General features: G+C 54.5%; 1 protein-coding gene and 1 long non-coding RNA gene across 10 annotated transcripts in view; both read left to right on the forward strand.

Moving 5' to 3' along the window:
- The window catches only part of MYO18A (myosin XVIIIA), a 151963-nt gene that overhangs the window by 14456 nt on the left and 131507 nt on the right, over window positions 1–6000 (forward strand). The window lies entirely within an intron of this gene.
- The window catches only part of LOC127558904 (uncharacterized), a 6262-nt gene continuing 2283 nt past the window's right edge, over window positions 2022–6000 (forward strand). The window contains exons 1-5 of one of the 6 annotated variants that reach the window (XR_007953031.1): window positions 2022–4463; window positions 4608–4703; window positions 4800–4847; window positions 5088–5183; window positions 5232–6000. The exon at window positions 5232–6000 is cut by the window's right edge and continues 2283 nt beyond it. This is a non-coding gene — a long non-coding RNA (uncharacterized LOC127558904). The other 5 variants (XR_007953033.1, XR_007953035.1, XR_007953036.1 and 2 more) reach the window with 5 other exon arrangements.

A 6000-nucleotide genomic window follows, 5' to 3' on the forward strand; every position in this document is an offset into this window, starting at 1 on the left:
GGCCCCCAGTGGGTGGTTAATAAAGGCTCGCCGACTGACTGATTCCTGCTGAGAGGGCTGCGCTCCTCCATGGGTGTCTCTCGGCTCAGCACGGTCCCGCTTTTCCATTTTCGTTGTTTCTAGTGTCTTGCAGGATGCTTTGCTCTCCCAAAGCATTTCCTGAGTGTTAACTGGTCCCCAGGGTACTGAGGACGGTGCAGTGGAAAAGGGTGTCTCTGGAGTGGCAGAGAATGGATTCAGATCCCACCTCCTGCCACGGAGCTCTCTCTTTGGCCTTGGGAAGTCCCCTAATCTCACTAACCTCAGTTTCCCCTTGTGTAAAAATGAGGTGGGCGGGTATTTGATGGCCTCCAAGGTCCCTTCTCATGCTAAATCTCCTCCTGTTCTGCGAACTGCCAAACTCTGTGTGTGTCCCTTGTCGTGGCGGGAGTGAGCCCGGGTTCTTCCAAGGGGGAAAAGCGGGACCGTTTCCGCAGTCTCTGAGCGGGTCAGCCACGTGACCGGCTGGCAAGGGCCCTGGTGGGCAGGGAGCTCTGAGCCAGATTTCCCAGCTGAGATGTGGGACGCGAGCTTCCCCAGGAGCCTCGGCAGACTCCGGATGGTGACTCCTGGCGGGAGCCTCTGGCGGGGCTGGACGCCTGGAGGGTTTCTCCCTGCCCCTGCCCCGTCACGGCCTGTGGCCTCCCCTGCACGGGTGGGTCCTGGTCCTGGAGGGTGTCGGGGCCTCCTCGGGGAAGTGGCCAAAGCCTCGGCCGGCCCGGGGCAGTCGGGGGGAGCCCTCGGCTTCCGCACATCCCGCCGGAGCGTTCTGGGAAGTCTGGGCTGCTCTGAGCCCAGGTTCCTTTGTGTGAACCAGGAGCATGAATTCTCCCAAGAGTTGCCTCCTGGGACTTTTTTTCTCAGGGTAATTGTGAGGAAAGCCTCCCTCAGAGCAGGTACAGACGGGGCCTCTCGGTGTCTTGGCTGTGGGATTCTCCGGCTCAGGTTTGGGGAGAACGAGAGGACCTGGCGCTGAAAGGGCCTAAGAGGCCGATCTCATTTTACAGATGAGGAAACTAGGGCTGAGCGGATTCGGTCCAAGGTCACGCAGGTAGTAAGTTAAGTAAATTAAGATATGGGCTGGCCCACGACTACGCCTGTGGGAGGAAGCAGCTGTTTAGGACTGACAGCGTCTCAAAGTAAGGGTGGAGAAAGGCTCCATTAACAGGCCCTGGCATTAAGGGCTGTTCCTCCAAGAGCCTTTGGGCTCTCTCTGGGGAGAAGAAAAGGCTGGTGTTTGAGGAGGTGCTAAGTATGGCTTAGGGGGACGGCGGATTCTGAGCCTCCCTGGGGGCCTGGCCACTTCCCAGGGTTCCCGACGGCTCCACTCGAGGCATCCCCAGAGTGAGGGCCCGACCTTGCCGGGAGACGGAGGCTCCACGGGTGCCTTGGAACCTCCATCTCGGGCCCCTCCTCTTGGCTGCTGGGGGGCCCTTGTCCCAGGTGACTCAAGTCCTGCTCTAGAATCAGCCTCTGGTGACCTGCCCACATGTCAGCATCCGTGCTGAATGCCCTGCCTGAAGGATGTTTCTGGGTCTGGGAGTGGGAGGAAACACCGAGGGAGCGGGGAGAGGCAAGACCCCCGCGTTCTCTCTGTGGAGGGCAAATGGACGGCGCGGGCAGCCAGCCGACCTCGAGGCCCGGGGGGTGGCAGAGAGCCTCACACAGAACCACGAGGGACGCGGGGCTCGGCGTCCGGGACGCGGGGCTCGGCATCCGGGACGCGGGGCTTGGAGTCCGGGATGTGGGGCTCGGCATCCGGGATGTGGGGCTCGGCATCCGGGATGTGGGGCTTGGAGTCCGGGACGCGGGGCTCGGCATCCGGGACGCGGGGCTCGGCATCTGGGATGTGGGGCTCGGCGTCCGGGACGCGGGGCTCGGCATCCAGGCCCCCTCCCCAGCCGGAACCTGGGCGGCTTTGCCAGCGGGGGGAAGAGGCAGAGGAAGGAAGGGTCTGGGCATCTCTGAGAGCCAGTGTGCCGTGGTTAACCTCAGAGCCGGATGACCCGGATTCAGATCCTACCTCAGACACTTACCGGACTTTGTAGTCCTGAGTAATCCTCTTTCTGGGATTCAGTTTCTTCATTTGTCAAAGCAAGAGGTTGGACTTGGTGACCTCTAGTCTCCTTCAACTTAGAATACATGCTTTTAAGCTCTTTCTCGGAATGGTGGGATTCAGACGGCCCTCGAGACAGCGGGAGGAGTAGGCTCAGGGCCCTCCGGCCACGGCTTCCCCCTCATTCCTTACCAGAGCCCTCTGTTTTGGGGCCGAGTTCTGTCTGGCCCATGGGAGAAGCATTTCTGCCATTCTTGAAGATCCCTAGTTCCCTCATCTGTAAAATGGGCTCTTCCGTCCATCCCAGCTATGATCACTGCCCACTCTGTGACCCTATGGGCCAGATTATTTTTTAAAAGGAGGACCCTGAGGCAGAGAGGAAGGCGCTCAAGGCCCAGAGGGTCACCGCATCTGCCTGTATGATTTTGGCCAAGTCACGTCGGCTTCCCGGCCCTCGGTCACCTTTTCTGTCAGAGGAGGAGGGTCGGCGCAGTGGCCTCCGAAGCCCCTTTGTGCCCGGGCTGATGTCAGCGGGCACACTTGGCATTCTGAGGCCACGTAATCTGTCTCCTCCGAGAGCCACCATTTTCCAGCTTCACGGCTTTCCCGTGTCACAGCTGCCTGGAATTGAAAAGCTTTCCATCTCCAGGGAAATCTAAGCTGTGGCCCAGGAGCGGGTGGGCACAGAGCCAGGGCGAATGTCTCTGTAGCGTCGGCTTGCAAGAGGCCCCGGGGGGGAGGGCAGAGCCAGCTGGTGCCCAAGGTGGCTCCTGCCTGGGAATGAGCAGATAGGACTTGGGGAAAGATGCCGTGCAAAACCATGTACCCATAAGTCTCCCTTTGACACAGCGCCAAGAAATAGGGTCCTGGAAACGGGCCCGGAAGGAAAACCGAGTAAGTGGTGGAGTCAGCGGGATTTGAACCTGGTTCTCTGATAAGCGGTTGTGTTTTGCCACTGTACTGCCCCATGTCTCTGACTGGAAAGTGTTCCGGCTCCTTCCTGCCAGCTGGGGGAGGCGGCTGGGTACCGTGGGCAGACTCTGGGCAGGGAGAAAGGGGATGAGCTGGAACAGGTGACCCTGGCACTCCCATCCACCACCTGGCAGGCCCATGGGTCTCCTCCTCCTTCTCCTCCTCCTGGAGCTTCTCTTTTGCAGCACTTATTTCTTTGCCAAGAATCAGTCTTCCTGGCTGTCCAGGGTCCCCAGACTGTCGGGGCCCTGGCTCCTGGGCGGCGCATCCCGACGGCTCCCGGACCCCCTTGGGACTCTGCCCGGCAGCCAGCGGCCCAGCAGCCTCGGAGCCCGACTCCCAGGAGTCCTCGCGGGCCGCTCTGCCCTCCCCGGACCCAGAGCCGCGTTCCAGGCTGGCGTTGGGTCAGCCTGGACGGCGGGGGATGGAAAGCCGGCTCGGAGCCTCTCGGGGGAGGGTTGTGCTGCGGTGGGCCCAGAGCTGGCTTTGTCTTGTGCCCTGCCCAGTGGGGGGAAGGAAGGACCAGAAGCTGCACAGAGGTATAAGTGAGCAGGCACCGGCCCTAATTGGAACCACTTCCTCTTTCTAGAGTGCCTTGAGGATGTTTTGTTAGGAACATCTATAGCTGGGGGTGGGGACGGTCATAGCTGTTCCAAACTAGTGGTTCTCGAGCTTTGGGAAGCATACACCCACAGATCCGCTTTTGTTAAAAACTAATTTTTGTGTTTTTTTGTTTTTATAAGACCTAGATTTCTCCCCTCCCCTTCCCCTCACTACCCTTCCCTCTACCCACAGAGCTGCCCCATCTAACAAAGAAAAAGAAAAAAAAATCAGCAAACTGGAAAAAAGGGGGACAATATGGGCAGTGTTCTGCTAGGCAGTGAGGTGATGACGCAGTGCATAGAACCAGGCCTGAAGTCAGGAAGACCTGAATTCAAATCGGAGACACGTACTAGCGGTGTGACCTTGGGTACTTAACCTCTGCCCGCCTCAGTTTCCTCATCTGTAAAATGGGGGTCATAATGGCACTTACCTCTCAGGGGTGTTGTGAGGGTCTAATGAGTTGAAAATTGTAAAGCATTTAGTGTTGTCATATCTGGAGTAAGTTCTGTATAAAGGTTAGTGGCTTATTATTGTCATGTCTGGAACATAGTAGGTGCCGTATAAATGTGAGGGACTTGTTGTCGTGCCTGGAACGTAGTAGGTGCCATATAAATGAGAGTGACTTATTGTCGTGTCTGGAACGTAGTAGGTGTCGTATAAATGTGAGGGACGTATTGTCATGCCTGGAATGTAGTAGGTGCCGTATAAATGTGAGGGACTTATTGTCGTGCCTGGAACGTAGTAGGTGCCGTATAAATGAGAGTGACTTGTTGTCGTGCCTGGAACGTAGTAGGTGTCGTATAAATGTGAGGGACGTATTGTCATGCCTGGAATGTAGTAGGTGCCGTATAAATGTGAGGGACTTATTGTCATGCCTGGAACGTAGTAGGTGCCGTATAAATGTGAGGGACTTATTGTCGTGCCTGGAACGTAGTAGGTGCCGTATAAATGAGAGTGACTTGTTGTCGTGCCTGGAACGTAGTAGGTGCCGTATAAATGAGAGTGACTTCTTGTCGTGCCTGGAACGTAGTAGGTGCCGTATAAATGTGAGGGACTTATTGTCGTGCCTGGAACGTAGTAGGTGCCGTATAAATGTGAGGGACTTATTGTCGTGCCTGGAACGTAGTAGGTGCCGTATAAATGAGAGTGACTTGTTGTCGTGCCTGGAACGTAGTAGGTGCCGTATAAATGTGAGGGACTTCTTGTCGTGCCTGGAACATAGTAGGTGCCGCATAAATGAGAGTGACTTGTTGTCGTGCCTGGAACGTAGTAGGTGCCGTATAAATGAGAGTGACTTCTTATCGTGTCTGGAACGTAGTAGGTGCCGTATAAATGAGAGTGACTTGTTGTCGTGTCTGGAACGTAGTAGGTGCCGTATAAATGAGAGTGACTTATTGTCGTGTCTGGAACGTAGTAGGTGCCGTATAAATGAGAGTGACTTGTTGTCGTGCCTGGAACGTAGTAGGTGCCGTATAAATGAGAGTGACTTGTTGTCGTGCCTGGAACGTAGTAGGTGCCGTATAAATGAGAGTGACTTCTTATCGTGTCTGGAACGTAGTAGGTGCCGTATAAATGAGAGTGACTTGTTGTCGTGCCTGGAACGTAGTAGGTGCCGTATAAATGTGAGGGACTTGTTGTCGTGCCTGGAACGTAGTAGGTGCCGTATAAATGAGAGTGACTTCTTGTCGTGCCTGGAACGTAGTAGGTGCCGTATAAATGAGAGTGACTGTTACTATGTGAGCCCCCTCTACCCTTCTGCAATAGTGAAGAGGGGATGTCTTTTCCTATAGTCACACTTGCTCTTAGAAATTTGGCAATATTCATCTCTAGTTGATTTGTTGTCCATTTGCACTGGGGTCATCCTTGTGTTTATGGCCCAGCTTACTCCCTGTTTTGTTTAGCACAGTAATAATTTGGCCAACGGGCATCTACTTTGCTTGAATTCTTTGATACCTTTAAAAAAAAAAAGCTGTTATACATATTATGATTTATGTGAGTTCTTTAAAAAAAAAAATCAGTGACCTCACTGGGGCAAATGCATAGAAAGTGGGATCTCTGGGCTAAAAGGCACGGGTGTTTTAGTCACTTTAATTTCATGATTCCAAATTGCTTTCCAAAGTAGTTTTATTAATTTGCAGCTCTACCGACAATGCACGAGTGTGCCTCTCTTTCTACTCCTCCTCCAACATCGACCATTCCCATCTTTTGCCGCCTTTGCCAGTTTTCTGAGGGCTTTGGTTTGCTTTCCTCCTCTTATTAGTGACCTGGAGCATTCTTTCAGGTTGGTTATTTTTAGATAGACTCAAACTGAGACCAGGAGAAAACCCTTT

The sequence above is a fragment of the Antechinus flavipes genome, chromosome 4 (assembly GCF_016432865.1).
Source record: "Antechinus flavipes isolate AdamAnt ecotype Samford, QLD, Australia chromosome 4, AdamAnt_v2, whole genome shotgun sequence".
Classification (NCBI taxonomy): Eukaryota; Metazoa; Chordata; class Mammalia; order Dasyuromorphia; family Dasyuridae; genus Antechinus; species Antechinus flavipes.